Genomic DNA, 8,473 nt, shown 5'->3' with positions numbered 1-8,473 from the left:
AAAATATGGATGAAAACTACGTCAATAGAGAAAAAAGTAATTCAATTTTTCTTAGATACTTTTATAAGTGCTTGATATGCCATACATTAATATTTTTTTTATTAATCGATGTTTTACATTGCCCCATACACCGACTAGAATCAAATGGCTGATTGAATCTATGGCGATGCTAACTCGTTGTAGTTCTGAAGATTTAGTACATTTGTTGTTATACACCTTGTCGTTGTTTTAGCCCCAAGGAAAAAACGGCTGCATATCTCACGTTCCACATGTATCAAAGATAGACTCGAGTCATAAATGAATAACAAAAGATGTTTCTTTAACTGCAATAACTTTAAATCAGAGTGAATATTGAACAGCTGATTATAAAAAGAAAACACAATCTTTTATCACATGTCGAATTATTAACGTGGAATAAGAGAAATACATTACAAACCTTATGAATGGTTAATAAACACCCCGTATTTTCAAACATGTATCTTACAGAATGTTAATTTGTAATCATCAGATGAATTGGAGCCCTAAAAAACTGTATTATGTATGCTTTTTAACCTTTCATAACCACCAGAAAGTATAGGAAAGAGTGGAAATTTGTATTTAGTGTGTTAGTTCGGGAACGAAAACGCGTCCGGTCGCTGACTGTGTTAAACACGTTAAACTGTAGTTTAGAGCTTTAATTATGAATGTGAAGTGAAGAGCAAAGTGATAAATATTCCGTTGATTGAAGAGATAGAAGACGGGGGAATTCTGGACCTAGGACATAGTTAGTGAATTTTGATTGTGTACGCATATATTGTTTTTACCAAGAGAAGTGACGAAGGATATTTTAAAAGACTTATCCAAAACCACTTGAACGTTGACGAGAGGCTGTTTAGTGGTTTTTGACTTACAAAGAAACAGTCATACTAAACTGACATGGTACTGTATAGTATGACATTTTTAATTAGAAAAAACGCGTTTAAGTTTGTTTTTTCTTTAAAATAAAATTAAAATATAAGCCTCATATGCACTGGCAATCATTCAACACGAAAATGTTCGCCAAACAGTAAATATAAGCTTGAGAGCACGGGATAACACAAGCACAACACTGCAATAGACGCAATAGATGCTGGCCATCAGCGATTTCGTCTGCTCTGCTATTGCAGTTATAGAGATGTTTTATTTGTATGAAATAATATGACCACTATATGAACGAATATTATAAAGTTTTATTTACAAACGAATGAAGAAGTTGTCACCACACAGTGTTGTGCTTGTGTTTTCCCGTTTGCCGGAGCTTCCCGTGCTCTTAAGCTTATATTTACTGTATGGCCATGGCTAAAATTTTCGTGTTGAATTATTGGCAGGCTTCAATTTCGATTTTATTTTAAAGGAAAAACAAACTTAATCGTGTTTAAAAAGTTGAATAGCTTAGATCCAAGCCTTTAAAATTACATTTTTTAAATCCATGCTATAAACTACCTCAGCTAACTTTTCATCTCTTGTTATTGGACATGGAGTGCAATTGCATGGATGTTTTGATATATCTTCTTCTAGCAAGTCGCAAACAAGATAAACTCTTACCTTATACGAGAACAGCCTCTCGTCTGCGTTCAAGTGGTTTTGAATAAGTATTTTAAAATATCCTTCCTCACTTCTCTTGGTAAAATGGGAAAAGTGAGGTGAAATCCGTACACAATCGAGGTTCACTAACTAGGTCCAGATTCTTAGCAACCATACCGTGAATCTGTCTAGGCCCCAACCCTTCTTTTAAACCACAGAAATATACATGATTTTCAATGACTGAATTTTAATTTTCAAGTTTTAGAGGGAGTGTTACAATGTCTAGAGATGATTTTAATGTTTTGTGTGCCTAACATGGATCGTCTGGAAAATGAATTGCAAGTTTTAGATTTTGATTAAAAGTTGTGGTTCTGACCATCCCTGATGCCCATTATAAGGACAATGAACCGATGAACCTGAACCAAAATCTGAGGTAAATTATACAATAGTATAAGAGGGTAGGTCATCTGGGTAAGAGATTTTCGTATGCAAATTCATAATGAAGTAAAGTCGTCCTGTTTCTTCTGGTTTCAGTGTAAAGTCAGGTGTCTCCACCTTCCAGTATGCCTCAAACCTGCGGTTTTTATTGTAAAAAAAAATCAATTTTCGTGTGACTGTGTCAATATCCTGCTTTAGACACCATAGAAAAGACTAACTCGTCCATAAAAATTTTTGTTGGTTTGGCGGGATTGAATTCTAGTTTTCCTTGTCTGCTGACTTGAAAATGAAAATATTATTTCCAATAAAATTAAGTTGTATGTTATTTAAGGTGTATTTCTATATAGACCATAAAAATATATCTAATAAGGCATTTTGACCAAGACCACACTAAAAAAACAGGCCGTAATGCTCGTCTAGCATGACGTCACGATAGAAGACGGCAATGACGTAATGTTTGCCGTTTGATATCAGCTGCTTGTTTTATTCTTTTCATCAAAAACAAAAATGCAACCTTAATTACGTCATTGCCGTCTTCTATCTATTTCTTCCTGAAACAAAAAATACAATATAATACAACTTTCCTAAAAATAATAAAATACAACTTTCCTAAAGTTTTAATATATTTTTAATTAAACATGCAAGCTTTGACAAATTGTGCTGTCAAATTGATATCAGCGAATCTAACAGGCAGTCCTAGGGTTGGACCTAACAACTAAGAAAATTTAATTACAAAAGTGCTTGTACGTTAAAATTGATTTGTTAAAAATTTAAAATGTCCACTTTAATAAATAAAATAAATAAATAAAAATGCCTTTATTGATCAAGCGTTTCTCAGTACAACTGCTTTTCAGAACAACTCTCGTCAACTTTTTCTCTGTGTTTTCTTTTGTAGAAAAGGTTTATTAGACCTAATGTAGGATCTACATATGTTTGGTTTGTTTTGTATGCATATATTGTAACCAAGCCCGGAATAATTGTAACTAACCAAAAGTTTAATTATTTTTTTCTTTGTAACCGTTAGACGTACTACCATGCTTCAAAGTACTTAATTATTTGTGTTTTTGAGCTCTGTTTTTGAACCGAATTATAAAATAATGAAAAAGTTAATCATTTGAATGTTTAAAATCCAACAATCAAAATCAGCTGGTTTTGTAAATAAAGTTTAACAACCAGCTGATCAGAAGTCAGCTGATTAAAGATAAAAAGAAAATAACATATACTGTTATTACATTTGGTTCAATGTTTAGATTCCCAAAACTCTGACTTTGAGGCAGTTTTGACCTAATCTTTCGAGCTTTTAATGCAGTAATAACCTTAATGGTCACATCATTTTAAAGTGCATGATATGAGAAAGTTTTTTACGTAATTTGACAAAACATTACAATACACACCACTTTGAAGTTGTAAAGAAGCAATTTAAAAACTTCTTTATTTATGTAATGTGAGACACACTACAGTGTAAATATGGTTGTATGTTAAAGGTGTTGCAATTATTTTGTAGGGAATTTAACGCTCTTTTAATTGTAGGTTCGTGTTGTTATAATGCTGTACGTGTAATGGTTTGATTTCTATGCTCGTGTTAATGAAGCTACTACAGGTAATTTTAAAAATACACATAATCGGCCATTGCAGCTTCATGGGTGTTGTTGGAAAAATTTTGTTTGCCTTTTTTGTTCCTTTTAGTGAGTAAAATAACAGGTAAAAATTAACGCACTTAGTAGTAGCTCGCCCTGTATATGAATTTGGAAGGATATTTCTTTTGGCCTCTGTGACCTCAAATTGGAAAAGTAATTCGATTGGCTAAGTCTCACCATGAGAGTTAGTGAACTATCATGATAGGACTATAAGACGAGATTTTATGAGGATGATTTTACATTTTTTTTTATATTTTTGATCCAAAGAACATTCTGTTAGCACGATAACTCAAGCAAAAATGAGCTAATTTTGATGATATTTGATATAAACATACATTTATTCGAACGAGTTCGTAAGCCAGCATGATCATACTATGGCAACGGAAGCTTATAGAGGGTTTTATGGGGTTTTAATACTTTAGTATTCTTTAATAATTGCCTAATCATAAACTATACGGTTAAGACATAAGTAGCCGGTCTGATACTAAAGTTAAACTGACTAACAACGCACTACTATGTTCAACGTACCTTGGCATAACGTAGACCGAGACCCCCTCGTCGTTCGTCTCCTCTGTGGGGTTGGACTTTGTACTATTTGTACTTTGACCTTAGGCCCTATTGTATTTAACTGGCTTCTTGATCATTCTAATAATGTGACTAAAATATTCTTCACTTTATAACAAGGGTGAACATTTCTTTTTCTTATTTTTTAACCTAAATTTATTAAATTTTGCAATTTCTTTCTGAACCATTTTGCAGATCTTAATACAAAAATAATTTTGTATATGGAAGCGTTGTTATGCGGTATCGGAGAAAATAAAAAACAAATTTTAACTAAAAATGTTAATGTTATTTTTATGAAGAATAGGAAACTGGTGTAGTTTGCTTGTTTATGAATATATTTTAATCAAATGTGGAAAATGTATTTATTTCATAATCAACTATTAGAATTTCCCTAAAAACATTCTATTACCTTTCCTGTAGTAGCAAAGCCATTAAACTAATGCAATTTCACTAATGCATTTTGAAGATATTTAAGTGAAAATAAAAACAGGCAAATATAAATTCGCTCAGTTTGCAGGTTTGGTGCTTCAGGGGTATTGGTATTAGGAGAGCCTTGGGAGAGGCTACAGTTGAGGTCCGGGGTACGTAGTCGCAGCTAGTCTGGGCGCGCAGCCGCGCTTTGGCAGGGGTTGTAGAGGGGAGTGTTTATTGCTCATTTCCAAAAACATCTAGTCCACACGGCTCTCTTGGGTTGTTCAATGCCTCGGCGCTGTCTTCATGGCTTTGGCGAGGGGGACGGTTAGTACACAAGGGTGCGCGCGCCCAGACTATAGTCCGCGCGCGATAACTTTTCACTTCCGTGTGAATTTTGTATCGGCAACGTCGCACCGCCGAGGCGAGCGCCCGCTTCTTGTCGCTTTGGCTCGACATGTGACAGGTATTTTTAGGATGGGGTAGCGAGCCCTGCAGCGTTGCCAAGTTGTGCAAGTCCCAAGTGAAAAGTTATCGCGCGCGGAGTATAACTGCGACTACTGTACAATGGAGCGCATGGAAAGAGGGAGGTCCTTCACACCATGGAAAAAGATTACGAAGAGAAAGGCTCCTTGGCGTTATGGAAATATCAAGCGTTTGTCTAAAAAGAAAAATAGACTGCAAAATCGTTATTGGAAAGATAGTAGGTATTAGAATTCGTAAAGATATAAGAGGGTTAGAAACAGGTTAGATAATCTAATCTGGAGTGCAAAGGAGACATATCTTTATGAAAACCTATCAATGTCAAAAGATTTAAAAGAATTTTGGACGTGTCTGAGATGTGAAAAGTAAGAGTAAGGCATAGTAAGGCTCCAAGAGTAACTCGAGCATTCCACATGACCTACAAGCTGATGATTTCAACAAATATTTTGTTAACATGGGAGCTGAGTCCGGTATTGATAAACAGCTTTGGGAATATTTTATTGATCGAGATGACTTAACTAATACAGTAACTTCAATTGTAGAAATGTCAGTGAAAGAGTGAAGAGGTTATGGACGTAATGAATTAGATCAAATCAAAAGCATTGGGCAGTCATGATATTTCAATTGAAATGATAAAAACTGTCAGCCATTATTATGCGATAATGATAAAAGTAGTTTACGCAATGATTGCGTTAAGTTAGTCTGTACGACACGAGTAGAAAATTTAAGGCACGAGCCTTGGCGAGTGCCTTAAAAACTTCTACGAGTGTCGTAAAGACTATTAACGTGAGTTGCGTACACTACTTTACCTACGACAGTTTTTTAATTACTAACAATCTGGTTTATAATTACTAAAAATCACTACTCATTACTTCTTAGAGAGGTTATGTTTTCGTTTATTGTCAGTACCAATGAAAGGAAAGTGATGCAACGACTTATTGTATAATCAGCTGATTTCCTGTAATTACGTGTTTGTAAAACTTCGTTAAAAAATACGTTACCTTTTTCAGGGAATGTGTTCTGCTGGCAGCATTCTTACCATAAATACTGCATCAGGTACAATTAGGAAAATTTTGCATTTTGTTTTTGACAACTGAATGATTATAGTGAAACAGTTAATTTACAGTTAGATCTCAGCATCGAATATTATAGAATATTATAAACAGTTTGTTCTCTCATTTCCATCTCGTCAACTTCACTTTCACTAACTGACATTATTAAATCAGTTTAATCTACCTTCCTTTAACTTCCACAAACTTAGGTTAAGAATACGCGAGTATCAACAGGAACAAGTCGGATCAACAATTAAATTGGTCAACTGATCAGCTGATTAGTTGACGTTCGAAGCATTACAATTTTAATTCTTTTCTCTCAATACTTTAACCTCATTGGTCCGTTACCTGTGTTGATATGAGAAAAACTATGCTGATATGAAATTAAACTATGCTGATATGAAAGTAAACACCTGTTAAGTGAAACTTTTCAATTCTAAGAACTGAACTGAAATGGCTACTTTAAAAAACGGTCGTAGGTAAAATCAATTACCCATCTGATAAACCTATCAATAGACAACGGACAGTTTCCTGAAGAATGAGTATCATCCGACCGCTACCCAAACTTACAGAAGCAAGGAAAGTAGAAGACCTAAGGCCAATCTCAATATTACCAGCTATGTCAAAGATATTATAGAAGATTGCTATTCCCCAAATAGTGAGCGACATAAATTCGCCAAATATATTACCTAAACTTCAGTCTGGCTTTAGACCTATCCACAGAACGTTAAGAAATGAATGTTAAGAAAGCTATGATTATATAGACCATAGACCATCATACATCGTAGTAAGGTTTTTTTATCTATGGTAGTACCAATGAGCAAGGTAAACATGGACAACCTAATGCGGCTATGAGTGGGGAAACATTTGAAGAAAACTCTACAAAGAAGATCAGCTTTTGAAAAATGATACAATATTTACAAGAAATGTTGATTATATCGAACTGTTATGTACATTTTGAGTATTACCATTAGTTGCATAATCTTTGGGTTGACTCTTTTAAACTCATATGATATTATGACTGTTATTTGTTATTAAATAACTCCTGTAATACTTTGCAGTTACTCAATTTCGAGCAACATAAAATGTACACTAGTCAGAGTATTAAACGCTCCAAAAAATTGTAATTATTTAGCTGACAAGTTAGTCCTAATCTTATTATTTTTAAAACTTGAATTTTATTTATAGTCAGTACAAGAAATCAAACACTAAATGGAAATTTACTTTCAGTAGCTTAAAATAAACGTGGATGATTTTAGTTATGATAGTTAAATTTACATTTGCAATAATTTTGCAAATACGGAGCTTTTTGGGGTTTGATAGGCTCAATAATTAGTCCTTACTTATATTGAAAAAAATGGTAATGGTTGAAAAATTTCCATGTACCATAGCATATACGCGAACATAGTGGAAGGGGCCCGAATTCGATTCTGGTTACAGGGCCCATAATCGAATATGGAGGCCATGAACATACCTGAATATTCGTTATCAGAAACAAAATTGACAACAAAGCGCCATCAGGACAGCGGAAGCCACATTAAGCCTTCTCCAAAATCCAGATTTTCATAGTCCACAACTCTGTACATGTATATGTTGTTTGTATATTTGTTGTTCCTGTCCTGGGGGAAGAGCGGACCTTTGGTCTAACTCAGGGCAGGAAGGCTGTAGCCAGGAAAACAATTAGGGAAAGGGGAACATTCACCATCAATATGAGTAATGAGTTTTACAACATCCAAGTAATCTAAATAATACATACTGTATGTGCAATACACAATAGTGAAAAAAACAATGTACTATTTCTTGCACTCTAAGCATAGTATTAATTTAATTTTCAACCCCCTTTTAAAAGTCTATATTTGTAAAACAATATCACAAAAATATTTTTTTAACTAATTAAAAGGGAATGAAATCTGCTAATCCTCTGTTTATTTCACACTCACTGTGTAATCTCACTATAAAAATAGAAATAGTAAAAATGAATGAAATCATAAAAATAGGAGTCAGACTAAACACATGACACAACTTTCACAATATATTGCAGTACACTTTTGATGTTGATATTTTGAAATGATTTGATTATAATTAAAATTATTTTAAATCACTCAATTGTTTCAAACTGTATTATGAAGAAACTCTTGTTTTCGTAACCCAAGGATGACGATTTTCCGACCACAACTAGGTTGAAAATGAACCAATCCAAAAAATTTGAATTGTTTAACAGTAAAACAGGTATTTATTTTTTACATATTACAATACAATAAATATTACAATACAATACATATTACATCCTTTTAAACATGTAAACTTGAAAAAGATGCTACAAAATGTATAAAATCTTTTATTTCA

The sequence above is a fragment of the Macrosteles quadrilineatus genome, unplaced genomic scaffold, assembly GCF_028750875.1.
Source record: "Macrosteles quadrilineatus isolate MER2022 unplaced genomic scaffold, UCM_ALF_1.0 Scaffold_7__1_contigs__length_78375512, whole genome shotgun sequence".
Lineage (NCBI taxonomy): Eukaryota > Metazoa > Arthropoda > Insecta > Hemiptera > Cicadellidae > Macrosteles > Macrosteles quadrilineatus.
Note: the sequence above shows the minus strand (reverse complement) of the source record.